Source organism: Aulonocara sp. 'chitande type north' Nkhata Bay, linkage group LG2 (genome assembly GCF_057382095.1).
Source record: "Aulonocara sp. 'chitande type north' Nkhata Bay isolate Kocher_YH1m ecotype deep benthic linkage group LG2, A_spYH_male_GT1.1, whole genome shotgun sequence".
NCBI lineage: Eukaryota > Metazoa > Chordata > Actinopteri > Cichliformes > Cichlidae > Aulonocara > Aulonocara sp. 'chitande type north' Nkhata Bay.
This window is the reverse complement of record NC_141345.1, coordinates 26,533,508-26,550,909: the sequence shown is the minus strand read 5'-3', so window position 1 is coordinate 26,550,909 and position 17,402 is coordinate 26,533,508.

Genomic DNA, 17,402 nt, shown 5'->3' with positions numbered 1-17,402 from the left:
ATTATGTTTCATATGGAAGCATTCATTGAGGAGCTGTGCCATGAAATCAAAAGACAAGCAGGTAACACCCGGCGATGAAGCTACTCATCTGTTAATTGTTCATTTAAATTTGAGCCTATGAAAATCTCAAGGCTACATGTGTACAGTTGCTGTGATTAATAAATTGTGAGGACAGTATTTTTAATTAAAGTAAATCTGAAGCCATCTGGATGGCTTAATTTATACTGTAGCGATGAATAGAGGCAAAGTTATGGAAATGATATCACTAACCAAATACTTACAGAGCCAATTTTATAGACTGTTTATTGGACTGAGTAGCAAATATGTCTTTAGTCATTGTTTGTGTGGCAGAAAGCTGTAGGAAGCTGTAGTAAATAGTCAAGCTGGAAGGCTGTGTGTTTCTCATCAAACATAAAGTATTGATTTTAGCCACAAGTTAAATATCAAACACTGGATCATAGTGTGGAATTACCCTCCTGCCTTTTCTTCTCTCTTCTCTCCACCCTCCTCACTCCCCTGTCTCTTCTCTTTCTTACAGTTTTGTTTACTTGAGTTTATAAAAAAAAATCACATCAAACAAAGCAAAGAAAACATGTTACGCAGCTCAGTCACTGACACAACCTGACTCATGTTGGTTTTGAGTGAGTGGGTTGAACCACTGACTTAAATAAAGCTATGGTACAGACATAGTCAAGTCAAACTGATTTTGGTTGTAACTACCCATATATGAGCCCAATCTGTTCTTTCAGATAGTAAAAGATCTATTCAACTGCTAATGACACTATGAATAATCTCCAGAAGCATTTAGACAGTCAAGCGAAAAAACTAATTAATGAATGAGTACTTGATTTAAATGGCTCAGTTTGTAGAAAAAAAAGGAAAAGAAAAAAAAAGAAGAATTGTAAACAAAAGTTACTGATCTTAAGTCAGCTGCACTGTAAAATAGCTCAAATGCTGAGCTTTCAGAATCACACTTAAGCTAGAGACCAGGTCGCGATGAGCTTAATGAATGCAGTGTTCATTTTAATGCAAACTACACATTCGCAGAGTTTCATGATTGCATGGGTGAGATTTCATTGATAAAATATGCTAACAGACAAACAGGTTTATGTCAAAGTATTCAAAACCCATCTGCAGAGTTTCCACTACATTAGGTGTGTTCAAGAACAGCTGCACACACATACAGACATGCAAACATGTATAAATACAGACATATCATGTCTGGTAATTGATAATAGCTGTATTTAAATAAGAATATGGTTACGTTAATAGTACAAAGGTAAAAAAAATAAATAAATAAATACCTCCATCCAAATGAAACAACATTTTTTTAAACAAAAGTATGTACTGGCTTGTATTGTATGAATGCAATCCTTCATGAGACTGTTTTTATAGAAAACAAACTCTGTAGTCTAACTTTAAGCATAAAAATATGCAACACCATGGATCGAATCTTAATATGTACATTATAAAAACTGTATACAAAGGGAAGTCCTCATAGAATAAGGGCAAGAAAAAGATTGATAGGATTATTTTCGATAAACAGATGTGTCCATTATGCAGGCATATAGACACATCATTTGACACGGAGATGCCCAGTGACATGCTATTATTCACTGTAGCTCATATGCAGTGCAAAAAAAACACCCCTATTTACATTCAAGGAAGGAGGATGAGATTGATTATGTAGATTTTGGTAGTGAATTCATGCTCACAACTTTTACCAGTAACTAATACTATTTTACACATTACAAAGGCATGCGTCTGACTAAATACTAGAGAGGGATAGCAAAGACCAAATTGAGACACATAATAAGTATATATTTTGTTCATATTCTCATAAACAAACACCTAAGGATTTACCCAGTTCATTCATTCTTTCATGCATTTCCACGTGGTGATCTTTGTTGTGTGTCATATTCTTCTCCATCCAAATCCCCCAGAGACTCTTGATTACATGGTCCCATGTTAGTTGTGTTATACTTTTTAAAGAAATTTTTCATTTGGTTGATCCTTAACAAACTAACAACCTTTTCCCCTATTTTTTATTTTCATTATATAAAACTACAGGATTTTGTTTAAAGCACCTCCACATATGTTCCTCCACAGAAATCGCCACAAGTTTCTCAATCTGGCACTGAGGCACAGCACATTTTGCTGTGCCTTCACTAGACCAACAACACAAACCCACTCTCAGGTGGCATACAGTAAACAAATGAAGGTGAGAGAACTTTTAGAAGAAAACTGCTGTAAAACGGTGACGAGATTGGGGATGAAACAGAAATGTAGTTGTTAATGGTGCACAAATCCAATGTATAATAGCTACAAGACCATAGAGTAAGATGTACTATCGGCTTACCAGAGAGGAAGCCAAGGTACAGCCCTATATATTAGCACAGTGGTGTAAACTGTCACAAAACAATGTTCACTTTACTGACAAATCCTCAGAAAATGGCCATGTTTTTGACTGTAAGGTTCTTCTTGGTTGCTTACTTAGAGATTAAGTTGCTGTGTACAGATCATTAGCATGTGGCTGGTAACTTTGGAAAAAGAGAGCAGCCCTGTCTCCATTAGGTGCCTAATGGGTTGTTTTTGAACCACAGCTGGTGTCTGATGCAAACTAATCAACTAATCCCTGACCTGATCACACCTTGTGCAGTTGTGTACATGCTAAGTTACTCCTACAGAAGTGTACATATTTTCTTTCTGATCATGCAGAATCATCACATCATCCCTTGTTGCCCCTTTTCTTAATCTTTGACCTCTAACCCTGACGAAATGACACATGAAGTATAAATAGACGACAGCAGTCCAAGTCTGCATAAATCTGAAAAAAAGAAAAAAAGAAAATGTACATCATGGATAAATTTATTCCCTGGATCCATAAATGCATCTGGATCTGGTCTGCCTATGATGGATCCTATTTTTTCTTATTTGAATTGTGACATGCATTTGTAAGAATTTATTGCAAAATATTTTGTGGTGATAAAAAAATGCTTCCTGATTAATCAATTCCAGATGTTTATTACTTCTAAGTTTGTTCAAACGCCATCATTGTTAAAGTTCACATGCAAATTAATTTTTTTGTATTTTCTTGAGTTATTTAGCTAAGAGAGAAAATAAACAAACAGACACCAAACCAATCACATAATGACCTCCACTGAGGAGGTTAACATGCATCGTTGAACAAAAGCCTGCACATGAATAATGTTTTTAAATTACAGCTTTTTATTCAGTAGTAGAGTGTTTGTATCTGGGCAGCAGATACTGCTGAATAGATACAAAAAGTAAAAATTAGAGACACATGTTTGTTGTCAAAGGCTTTTTAAAATCACCAATAACGCTGAAATGTTCTATCTTTTTGTGGCATACAGTGAAAACTCAAATTTTTAAAAACCTTTTATGAATTTAAGTCTAGGCTCAGTGCTCAATGTAATCTGACCAACATCTCTTTCCCTGCAAGAAAATAAAAGAGGAATGAGAGGATAAGTATCACATTTAAAGGCAATTTAAGATGGGCATGCATCAACTCACACCTGCTCAGAAACAAATACCAAAATAATCAAGAGATTCAGAAAATTCCAAATGCAAAACGTCATCTTACGCCTCAGACTGAATTATAGAGTTACTCTGAATAAAGGAAAAGTAAAGAAAGCTGAGAGGAGAAATGACTGCATGACTTAATCACAAAAGTGAGATGTGAAGAAAGATGCAGCAACTGACGAGGAAAGAAGATGACAGGAGAGGTCAGAAGAGAAGAAAAAAGAAGTAGAAAGAAAGTGTAGTGAAAGGGCAAAGGAAATGGAAGTAGAGCCTTTGAAGAATGACAGAAGCAAAGAGTTTGATCAATTCTGAACTAAAGTGAGCAGCACTGACTTAGTAATTAACCATTCAATTGTAATGCAAGGATCACTCCAACGATCTGCTACCGTACACTTTCAGTAATTTCACACTTCACTCCTTTTCCATTCATCCTGGAACAGAAAATACTTGGGTTGTTAAAGGTTTTGTGATCTTCTAATCTCTGTGTGTCAGCATATTCAACGTAAAATAGAAAAATGGATACTATCTTAAATTAATAAGCTTCCAGCTTTAAGGTTTCCATTGCCACCAGGATTGAACCAACTAAGGTAGACTTTTTATTTGTACTCATAGTGCTGATACCGCTAAGTATGTGGCTACTCTACAGTTAAAGTAGTATAGTAAGTACTTATCACAGCCTTCATATTAAATCCTTTACAGTCAGTGATTGCCTAAAGCTTTTGAGCAATAGCTAATGGAGGGCACATTGTATTTTCATTTAATGGTGATTCTCTTACAGGCTTTTACTGCAGGCACATTCAACTTTTATATGACGGGAAGTCTCTCTGGTGCACAGGTGAACCAACACGCAGTCAGACTGAGATCAAATAGACTCATTTGAAGATTTCCCACCTCTTTATCTTAATAACCTTCTTTTGTTACTTTGGTTAAATGTTTAGCTCAATACTGATGTTGAATGTACTTCTGAATGAGGGCAAGTATGAATGAGTACGTGTGTTACAGACAGGCAGAGGTAAGAATTGCAAAAAGAGGATACAAAGGAAACAGACACCAAGACAAAGACTGAGGGGAAGGACAGGACTATTTATACACACGAGTTTAATCAGAATATTTATTACACATGAAATTAATCGGGGAAATAAGAGGATAATGACACAGATGTTAAAAAGCAAGACAACAAGACATGAGGAGAAAAGTAAAACTTGACTCAGGAGGAAAAAAAAACGAAGTGAGAAACAATAAATAGGAAGATACAGACACATGGGTAAACTTGACAAGGGGAAAGGCACAAAAGGATGAGACTGAGGAAACAAATAAAATTACTAACATAAGTTAGAACTAAAAAAAAACTATGAAAATGTGAACATTGGAATAACCACAATTTAAAAGCAAAAAACCCCAAACCTGGGTTTAAGACCTAGAACCATGGGAGTGCCATCCAGTGCTTTCTGATACATTTTCAATCTGTGCACACAGTATATTCTACTATACCCCCACATTTATCCTGCTGCTGCTGTTAGCTTTGAAATCATTAATACATGTCAGTATGCTGCTTCCATTGGCAGCCATACACACCCAAGCTATAGTAAAACCATGTTTGACAGAAGTGATATGCTTTACGTCAAAAACTGAGAAGCTCAGTGATTGTTTGTTATTCTGTCAGTCCGCTGAACTTTCAGAATTCCAAGGATTTCTCTTTTTTCTATTGCTGTTCTGAAATCCTTTTTTTAGCATGACATTATAATGCAGTGTTATACAGATGAGATCAGTATCAAGTATTGATTTACATGTTGGAAGCACTTGTTTGCATCAGAAAATAAAAGTTGTTAAACCAGCCCAAGAAACATTCTAATTATTAATTTTACTTTTATTTTTATTATACTTAATAAATTTGTGTTATTGAGCTAGAATTTAGAAATCTCTAAATTCAAGGATGACAAAATGTAATGTGATGATTAAGTTGCATAGAATTTTTAATCAAGCAAAATTTAAATAAAGTTACTGATGAAATTTAAATGTTTATGTCAGTTGAACTAATTATTTTATATTGCAAACTGTAAACTATACTGTAAACTGTACTTATTTTTTCTAAGGCAACAAGTTTGCATATTTTTATTTTTTCTTCAGTACCAGCAACTAATTAGATCCTGCATTATGGGAGCATTATAACTGTCTCTTTCAGTAATCTAGGAGGTTTTTACTTGGAGCGTAGCAGTTGCAGGCCCGTGCATTCACTTATTGTACTGGTCACATTAACAGAGTAACATGAAGGAATATAGAGAGAGATTTTAGCTAAAGTGTAGAGTGCTGACAACAGAACTACACACAGTGACAGCAGAAAAGAAAAACGGCATCAAGTATATTTGATAGGAATTTTGTTCAGCTTCACCAAACTGCAACGCAAACAAAAAGACCAGCATGCAATAACTGCTATTTTTCAAATTATTATTTTTGTTGTTCAGGGGCTTTCTGCTTGATTATTTATTTTTGCTGACGTTAAGCAGCTCACAGCAGACCCCGTTCAACATATTATTATTGAATCTGCCAATCATGCAATTTTTCTATATGGCAAGGAATAAAAAAGTAATTAAAATTAGATTTTTTTTCACCTTAGGTATTACATAATATCATAATGCAATGCAATGTGGATGACACTCATTACTGGCAGTGATTTAGCTAGAAGTGCAATTGTTTGTCTCTGAATCAAGGTGTTAAAAAACTGCTTACTGCCTTTAGTGACAACAACGCTACGAATTAGGCTTCCAGCAGAAACCAAAAAAGCAACACAAGCTTAAAGAATTTATTAAAAGAAAATTTAAAAGTGAAATATTTTTCACTTCCTGGAAACTGCAATCATAATAAAGATAAAAAAGTGTGTCATAGGACCAACAAATCTTGTTTGTTTTTTTTATTTGATTTATTTTTTTGCATACATGTACAGATTACACTTTTAGCCTTAAAATAGGAGTAAAAAAACATTCAGAGTAAAGCTATTATTGTAATTACAAGTAATTTTGGCAGTCGTTAGTTTGCTTCTATTTATGTCTCTTCTTTCTTGCTGTACCAAAACTCCTTAAAGCAAATTCCTGAAACTAGTTGGTGGAACTGGGTTCAAATGAACATTTCACTGCATATTGCTTTCATACAGCATGCTTTTTTAATTGCCTTAAAGCTTCATGATTATTATTATTATTATTCTTGTAACTGTGTTGATTAATTCCTTGTTTAATCTACGGTTTTGTTGTTTTAGTGTACTAATTGGGTTTTTGTGATTCTCAGTCTGCTCTTGAAAAATAGACTTTAATGTTAATTAAAGTGTCTAATTAAATAAAGATTAAAAGAACAACTGAACAAACATAAATAAATAGGTGGTTTAACCACCATTACCAAAGGACATATTTTTGTTTTTTCTTTTTTTAAATGAAATTAGCATCACTTTCAGAGCTTCATAAACAAATTAAAACTGTCTTTTCTTTTCTTTTACCTTGGAGGCTAGACAAAATGGAAAAAGAACTAAAAGAGAGAAAATGAAAAACCTCAAAGAATACCAGACCAGGAGGAGATAAAGTCTCCTTCACTGAGAAACGCTGGAGCCAGTGATGTCAGAGAGGAATGATAAAGGGATGAAATAACAGAGACTGCCTCCGGGAAGATAACGTGATAGCACCAATTTAATGTCCAGCAAATTAAGTATTGAACATTACCACTGTTTTCATTCTCGTGGCCACAGAAATTGTCCAATATCAGACTGGATGCAAATGATGCATCTTTTTCAAGCTGATAAAGGAATAAACATCTATTATGTGTGTTTTTCAGTTAAGCAGTGGTGGCATTTTAATCAGATGATTACTCTGAGTAAGAAATCCCCCGTTTCATCAGTAAACCTAAAGTGTTGACAGTTAGAGAGAAGATGACGAGAAAGCTTTGTACAGGATCAAATTATCACTAATGCATAAAAGGTGCATCTATCTACCCTCTTATACTTGCGATCAATCTTAATCCACTCCCCTTTCCAATACATAATAACATCAGAGGTACTAAAGCAGATATGAAGAGCATAAGCATCTTTTATTATTGATCTCAAGCAGCCCACAAATTGCTGTTCCAGCAATGTGTTTTCTAATCAATAAATTCTTATTTTACACATCCAGCAACAAAATCAGCTGAACTAAATCTAAGCCAATGTCTTAATCAATAATTGCCCTCAAAGAGTTGGGATCAGCTGGCTGTTTAAACATGTTCCTTCAAGCGTGGTATTAAGCACACAATGGAAACCAAGAAAATACATCCAACCTTCCGTCTCAATACAGAATCATTCATAGTAATGTTGTGCATAAAACAACATTACTAAAAACAATTCACGTTGGCCTATATTATTGTATTTACATTAAAAAAAAAATACATTTACTGGCCACTTTCCTTTTCTGGCACATCTATTCAACTAAATACAGAGGTGTAGAGTGACACTCCATAATTTTTGTTCCAAGGAAGGAAATAAAATATTTACAGCTGGTGTAAGTGGTTGAAATTCAGTTCTTTGTGTGATCTACTAACAACATGTTAATTTATATACAAATATGCATTCTGTTCATTTCAGCAATTACCTACAAAGAGCAATGCGGATTAGTTGCATAAAAACTAAAACACCTGATGACGGAGAGCAAGGGAGCGAGTGATATCCTAACAAAAAATAATACAGTGGAAGCTCAGGTTCTGCATGCGTTTCATTCCAAAATCAGTGCAGCAATTAAGATAAATGAGAGGTGACTGAAGGACAATCAATGTGTTTTTCAAATCTCTTCTGATTGAAATTGCTGGGGACTGTGGCTGTATCCCAATTCAGGGTCTGCAGCCTTACAGTACGCAGCCTCAATGATCCTCAAGGGCCGCGTACTCAAAGACCGCTAAGGCCAGAAGTGCGAGGCTTGTGAAATGGGACAGTCTAGCCTCCGTTGCGCTGCCCAGGTTGCCTAGCAACCATGATACTAAAAGCTGGAAACGTGTCATACAGCTTTGTTTGACAGAAATGAAGGAGAAAATCTTTTGTTCATTTTTTTTTTCTTTCTACATGAGCTTTGATCATTCTCTGTAAGATTAAGCTCAGCTATTGAACGGTGTATATTTTAAAGTAAAGGCTTTAAAACCAAGTTAGTACAAACGTCACTAATGTCACATAACTATACCAACATGTTGCCAACAGTAATGTTTTAATGTTCTGCGTTATTAAACATTTGCACATAAATAAGTGACATAATATTCAGTACTTACTTAAAGTTTACTCTTCGGCTGCCCCTCATCTGCCGTTTTTTTTCGGCAAAATTATCCACACCCACCGCCGCGCTATGCATTCTGGGATATGTTGGGCCACGAAGTCTACACTGCCACAGCCTTAAAATTCAGGGATCTGAAGGACGCATTTCAGGGCCGCATTTTGAGCAGCCTTTGAATTGGGACAGCCTTCGTCGCGCCGCTGTGACGTACTCGGCCTTGAAATGCGTACTTTAAGGCTGCAGACCCTGAATTGGGATACAGCCTGTGTGTAGTCCTGAGGACTGAGACTCAGCTGGAGTGCAGGGCTTATCCAGAGGAGAGCTGCATTATTATGCCAACACCATAATCAAGAAATTTGCTTGTAACAGCTCACCTGTATGATGTGCAGTAGACCTATAAACATTATTTACCATCAGATCCTGAGCTCCATATGTTTATATAGTTACTTTGGGTTGTCTTTGGCTGAAGGTAAGCTGTGTGAGGCAGGAGGTACTTATTAAACTTAGTATTACATAACCCATCAAACATTCCTACATGTGTATGGCTCTGAAAGAGCAAAGAAAAAGAGAAACTGCATGAAAATCTCTCTGTGTGCAGAGACGTTTTAATTATGTACCATTTTCCATGTAGGAATGTGACTAAAAACCTGAAACACAGTTCAGTTAAGTTTGGTTCTGCTTGGTTTCAATAAAATACTGGTGTTATTATTGAGAAGAAGAAAGGAACTCAGCTCTAAACATGCCGTAAATAAACACTCCAACTATCACAAATCCCATTAACTGTCATGATCACAATAATATATGCTTTTTTCAGTATGAAATTCAGCATTACACCGCTTCCCTCAAACCTCAGTGAATCATATTTCTATGACTTATTTACAGAGGTGGGTAGTAACGAGTTACATTTACTCCGTTACATTTACTTGAGTAAGTTTTTGAAAAAAAAAAGTACTTTTAAAGTACCTTTTTTGCACGATACTTTTTACTTTTACTTGAGTACATTTGTGAAGAAGAAACTGTACTTTTACTCCGCTACATTTGCAAAATTTGACTCATTACTTTATAAAAATATAATTAGTTTAACACATTAGATAACATGCAGCAAGTGGAGTTTCCGGTAACATTTTTACCAATCAGATGTGGCCATGCAGTCACATGACCAGTTTGAAACTGTGGCGGGCAGAGCGGCCCAAGTGTTTCAAAGTAGCGGACACACACCACCGTCAACTTTGCTAAATTACTAATGAAAAACATTGACCAGGCAGCTGTGATTGAGCAGCAATGTCTATCCAACTCTTTTTATGGTTGTTGTAGTTGTGATAATTTTGTGAGGCCACATTGAAAAGCCTTGGATATGGAAGCGTAGTACGGAAGCGAAAAATAGAAAAGTGAAAAGTATATTGTTCTAACAATATACCTTTCATGTTTGAACAATATAATATCACGTTATTACAATATACAGAATTATCACGTTCGTACAATATAAATATTATATAGGCTACATCGCAGCTCCAGTCACGCTTCCATCACCGTCTTTCTCGTCTTTTCCCAGAGTAACAGCCAAACAGGAGGATCTATTGGCTAGCACTGCTTAGCCTTGCACGCATTCTTATTTTAAACTTAATCTGGAATTCATTGCAAAGTGTTTGTGTGGGATATGAATGACAAGATTTTGTTTTTCTACAAGAGTTAGTAAAAAACATCTCCAGTGTGATCAAATTTTCTTGCCAAACAATCTGACTGCTGTCAGCACGGAGGACCTCCAGTTGTAATCTTTAGTACTCCGGTTAGAATTTTTGCCTAAATTGAAAAAGTGGCCAACTAGAATGTACCAAATTAGTATAGTTTTGACACTCATGAAAGATAATGAATGGCTGGTAATAAGTCCTCATCAACCCTCTATTCCTCTCTTTTTACCAGCCTTTTACAGCAGTCAAATGAAATGAAAGAAATTAGATGCTAATCATTTTATGCCAAAATTAATATAGCAGTTAAAAAATATTTTTAAATGAAGGTATAGCACAGTAATAAAGTTAATGTTGCTTAAAGGATGGTTAATAAAAAAAAGAAATCAATCAACAGCAAATTTGAAACTACACTGACATAATTCAGCCCACACACTGAAATTGAACTCATACACCTTCCAGCACTGATTGAGAGCTCCCCTAAAAAACAAAAACCATAGTGTGTTTCAACCAGTCAAGGTCAGAACGAAGGATTCAAATCTTCCTCGTCATAAACCATCTGGGAAGTACTCTGTATGTTTGAAAAAAAAAAAGAAAGAAAGAAAACTGTAAAGCTAAGAGGGGGCTATTCTATAAAACAGGAGGCTTGTCAAGGTTGACCATTTAAAAGATTTATAAAAAGACATAAGTTGAACTTGTGAGCCTGTGTGGTATGTGTGGTGAGTTTGACACTAATGCCTAAGGCAGAATATATTTTGGTGCATTTGAGAGAGGGTTTGTATGTGTGTGCTCATACATGTAAGCGAGTTGAAGGTTTATATCATTTTATCAGTCAGCTTTGATATCAGCTATAGTCCAAAATCCCAGAGATACTACACTGACTTCAGAGGGAAGAAACTGACTCTGCTGACAGAAAAGATGGAAGTGTTACTATGACTTTTTGTTCAGTGACGATGAAAAATTCAACGACCAAATACATGAAAACAAACAAAAACAAAAAAGAAAAAAACAGTAAAAAAAACTGATAGCATGGGAACGACTGCCATTTTCACAACTTCTGTTCATGTTTCTATACTGAAAATAACATTTCATAAATTGAACATAGACAGGAAAAAATGCAATACCATGACAATGAAATGCACCATGCAGTCATTGACAAAACAAACATGAATGCCAAGAACACAGCTAATTAGATGAGATGAAACTACTGCTGTATTTTCCATCTTATGTAATAACTTGCCAATAAGTGGCAGAACTTGATGATAAAGTCATTGTAGTATAGATTATAGTGTGGATGTGGCAGACCCAAATACAGAAAACTCCAGGCAGAATATTTCACAAAAGGTGTGTGTTTATAGGAGGCTGATAAAGACCAAACTTCATTAAAAACTCCAACAACACTAAAATCCAGTGAACTAGGAAATGTGAAGGAGCATAAGAGGATACACCGAGGATTACACAAGAGAAACCATTACAAGGAAGAGAGGAGGGATTGGTGGGATAAGGCACACCTGGAGGAACGAGACACAAGTGCAGACAATCAGGAAGAGACAGACACGAAGCCAAACCATCCAAGAAAAGTAAATTAGGGAACAACCCAAAGAACACATAATTAAACATGGATAAAAGAAGACTTACACTTACACCACAGAGACCAGGTAACAGCAGAGAACAAATAAACTCAAAGCAGAAAATGAAGCTACTGCTTTTGGCTGCTTCCTTATTCACCACAAAAGGTAGCTCCACATATTTGATTTGGCAGATTTTCTCAACAGATGTCCTTCTGTAACACAAACCGTAAGGGAATTTGTGTCCTCCCAGGATTGAACAAGGCAGTGGCTCCCAAACTTTTTTTGCTGGGCCCCCCTTTGTTTTACATGAAAAATGTGTCCCCCCCCACCCGCGTGCACACGCACTAACACATCCTCCAACCACACACACCCATATTTTGCTCCATTGCGGTTTATTTCACACCTCAAACATTTAGTAAACAATTAAGCAAATACAAGTAATCTGCAGGTAGTAAGAAAATAAACTACTAACTCTTTTATGCTACGTCCACACCTACACGGATATTTTTGAAAACGCAGCTGTTTCGTCCACACATAAATGGCGTTTGGAATTACCGAAAATGGAGATTTTTTTAAAACTCCTTTTTTGCTTTTACAGAGTTCGTCACGCAACGTTAAAGGTGTGTGCCTTTTTTCACTTTACGCTGTGCGCACGTTATTGTTTACCTGAGATGAATTTCAGAATGGCAGATAGAGACGAAATACTGTTACTGTTAATCTGACTGTCTTCAGGTTTTACACGCAGTTACAGTCCCTCCATTTACAAAGGCAGAGGCATCATGGTGTGATTATTTATTATTTTTCCCTGTGTAATAATATTCAACATTGCTATCAATACATTTTTTTTTAAAATGCCTCTCTGTGCAAAATGGGTTTAAAAACAAACAACTGTGGGATACTGTTTGTCCGTGATTTGAACCGAGGGAACAAATTTGGCAGGATCAGCCTGATATTATTTGTATCCCATTGTAACTTTACTCTATACAGATCTAACATCTCCAAAATGTCAGGAGTAGTTAGTCATTACAACAAGTGTTTGTGAACTGAAAATCAAGAATGTGGGATACTGTTTGTCCGTGATTTGAAGAGCCCAGCACTGCTCCCGACAAAGGGAAAACCAATTCTGCAGGGGAGACCTACCTTGGCACTTGTGCAGGTGAAGCCAAAGGGAAGATTTGCTTCACCATATTTTCTAGTCTTTGGCTTAGAATGAAGTTGGTTTGGAAACATATTCAGCTATGCTTCATCTCCTGCTTTGCGTTTCTGTGGGCGCCCCGTGCTAGCAGTGTCCAAGCGTTTAGTTTTTTTCCTTTTCATACCTCGCCCCCCCTGCCATGGCTCTGCGCCCCCCCCTAGGGGGCGGGCCCCATACTTTGGGAAGGTCTGGAACAAGGAGTCCTTAACTCGTTAGGTGAATGTGTAAATCACTACACTAATGACTAATGACCAGAAATGCAAAACTTGCATTAGTGGTGTACAGTATTAAAATGAGCTTATGAAACTATCAGAAAACTACATAGTTATCAGAAATCAAATATTAAGATAAAACTAAAGCTCAACATACAAAAATAACAAACCAGACCTTATCAAAATTAAGCTCTTGTAGCAACTGATGTTGTGATTTGGCACTAAAAGAATAAAACTGAATTGAATTGAAATACAAAGGAAAGTAAAAAGACAAAGACTGGACAATAAAGCAATAAATTGAACTCTGTATTAGGACAATGAAGGCATTAAATCAGGAATCCAAAACTTCATAATTAATGACTAGAACTTGAATACTCAAGATTACTAGGATGATAATACAATTAAAACAGCAATCAGAACATCTGGCACAACCAGTGGGTGAGGGTGGACTCAAACATGGGACATCTGACGTCCCATGCAACACAAGCGCTCAACTGCAGTGCACAACGAGGCAGGCATTCACTCACTAATGTGGTTAGTTTAACACCCAGGGACCAGCTGAAGAAATTCCTCCAACTTAAATAGCTGTTGATGAGTGATTATAAGCAGGTGTTATTATTACCCCCAGGTGTGTAAAATGCCCCTGAAACAAAATGCTGGTGTTATCTGGTGGTTTGTCACACAGACTTTCAGGCTGAGAGGAAAGAGGATGACTGAGTTAGCGAGAGATATAAGCAAGAAGGAGAAAAGGAGAATATTATGAGCCAGGACAGGAGATCATGACAGTGTCAACCTAACAATAATGAAAAACTGTGAGGAAAAAATGAACAGAAAGCTCCTAACAAGAACCCAAATACTCCAAAGCAACTCAAAAAAAACCCAGGGCTCGTCACGCAGGAACAATGAATATAATGCTGCTGTAGTAAAATGTGTTTAAGTAATTTCCTTATGTAAAGCTTTAAACAAAGGAATCCACTGAGACACCCTTCAGTATCTTGAGTTCAATAACATTTACCAAAAAGCTATATAAAAACTTAGAAATCAGCTGGAACAATTAAAAGCTAAAACTGCCAAATCTGGAATTTATTCCAGAAAATTTAGAAAAAAAACTACATAGTTTTATTGTTTATCAATGATTTGACATGAATTTGTGTTAAGTAGTTACATTGGCTTTGATCAATGTTAAATGGCATTTTTGGTCTGAGATCAACACTCCCCCTGTCTTTGTTGTCCAGCTGCAATAGTCTCCAGAGCAGGCTTGATTAACAAAATTCTAATCAGCGGAAAACACAGGGGCAGTGGGTTGAAAAATTGATTCTTTGGCACAGATGTTATTCCCCTTTTTGCTGTAGGAGGTTAGCACACCATGCTTTAACTCAGCCCTGTGCTAATTAAGGTACAACAGTGTGGCAGGGGAGCAATTCTGGCTGCAGGCTCTATATTTCCTCCAGAGAAAGAATACATGGCTTTGGGGCTGAACTCCGAAATCAGATACACAACCGACTGAAAATTTGTTTGTCACAACCTGGCTAATGTCCTTCGCACAATTATGAATGAGCTTTCTTTTGTTCTGTGTTGTTGTGTTATTTACGTCTATAAATGTCCAGTTCGGCACTGTTTACACACCACAGTCAGACTCCCATTGATTCATAGCTCATTGTTGTAGGCCCTGACTCTGCTATTTGTGCATATCAGGAAATTTCAACTGCATCAGCAGCTTGACTGTATCTTCTCTAGCACTTGCTCCAGCTTATCCATCCCATTGATTATCATCAGTACACACACACACACACACGGTAAGAAGAAGAGAGACATTACTACCTTGCCAGAATCAAATTTCTGCTATTCTTTTGGTTTGGTGAGTATTTAATTGATTTTTATCCCCCTTGAGAAGTCTGCTTGCTCACTCCTCAGTACAGCATTGCCTCTTTTACCCTGCTCTGCATTGACTCAGTGTGTCTCTAGACACTTTGATTATAGTATGTATGACTGGAAGACGTGATGTGTGTGAGAGCTTCTCCTTCGGGTTATTTCTGTGAATAATCAGTTCACAAGGGTTAAGTTAAAAAATAATATCAGTTTAAAAATTTAGGTAAATAGAAAGGTTTTATTTGTTTTTTATTTTAATTTAATTTTATTTAGAAAGACAGGCAATACATATTAATGAACATTTTAACAAATGTAAATATGCCAGATTATAGCCTTGGGCTAATTTTCATCTGCAGACCCTCTGGCAGGTTGGTGTTAAACACAAGTTAGTAAAAACATACAGAGACACTATTTACATTCTGTGAAAAGGTGGTCCGTCTAAATGTCAATTCACAATCACCTCTAACAGTGGCTCGAGTCAGTCGAGACCCGGCAACACTGCTAGACTTTTGTTTAATAAAATCACTCATTGGTGGAGGCGCCAGACCATGTAGAACTTTGTATATTAGACAAGCAGATTTAAATCATTTGAAATTAGTAAAATTTAGAAACTTGTATTTAAAATGAAAAAGGTTTTTTATCTAATATTTTCAATGCTCTTTTTGTAGCATACTTCAATTGGTCCAATAGCAGCAAAGCTCGTATAGGACCAACTTGTAATACAGTATTCAATATTAGCTAGTATCATAGAGTGCAGGAATGTAATTGCTGCTGTGTCTGTTAATGATGTGTGGATATGTCTACAGTTCTGTATATTAACATTTACAGTTTTCACTACTTTTTTAACGTGTTTTTTTAAAGGATAATTTTGAGACTGTATCCATTTAACGGTGTGATTACTAAAGTTAAATGTTGACAGTCTAGACAAGAGCTTAAGATGATTCACGGTGTCAAATGCATGCTTGAAATCCAGAAAAACAGCTGTAACATAACTGCATTTGTCTAAGTAAGATTTCACTCTCTCAACAAAAACACAGACAACCATTTCAGTTGAATGAAGAGTGTGAAATCTGAATTGCATAGGGTGCAAACCCGGATTGGAGTCATTAAGATGTTCGATGATAGGATTAGCAACCCACTTTTCTGCTATCTTTGAAAAGATAGGGAGTCTTGGTCTCCTTTGCTCTTGGGGCCTCTGGATGTCTGGAACCTTGATCTCCTCCATGCCTGCTTCATGCCCAGGAGGACGGGGCTATGGCTCCCCACACCCTCTAGCAGTTCATTACATGAAGGAACCTTTTAAATACAAGCGCGTTCATGCTCACAGGTGTACACACGGGTGCTCACACACACAAACTACACCCTTTTTGGTTGCTACCTCAAAGCACACTGTGCGCTGTCGATCTTATTATAATATTTAATATTTAGTATTTGCTGTTATATTCACATAGATCATCGCGATTATGTTGTTTACTCTTTTTTTCTTTGCTTGTTTTCTCTTTTTTCTTTGTCAACAGGTGATCCAGGTAATTGATATATGTATTTTTTGTCTGTTTGTTTTGTTGGTTTTTGCCCCTTATCACCGTCCCTCTTCCCCGCTCTTTTTCTTTCCCTCTTTCTTTTTCCCCCAGTCAAGTCTGTCCCATGTTCAGCAAATGAAAATAAAATAAACAATAAAAGCAAAGGTGAATCAAATAGACCAATACGGCAAGGCTGGGATGGTCCATTTGGTAAAGTAAATCCATTGGGCATCTTTCTTTGCCTTTAGACAACAATTCTGATGGCAAAAGAACCAAACGGGACAGGCAAAAAAACCAAAAAAACCAAAACAAAAAAAAAAGATGGGTAATATGCTAATAGGTCGATAATTAGCAGGGTCTGATTTATCACCCGATTTATAAATTGGTGTAACTTTTGCCACCTTCCAACTCAGAGGAACGACTGCCTGCGTGATTGATAAATTAATAAGGTGGGTCACAGGCACCAAAAGAAAAGATTTATAATGCTTCAAGAAATTGGTATCAAATCCAAACTCATCCCTTGCTTTAGAACTTCTT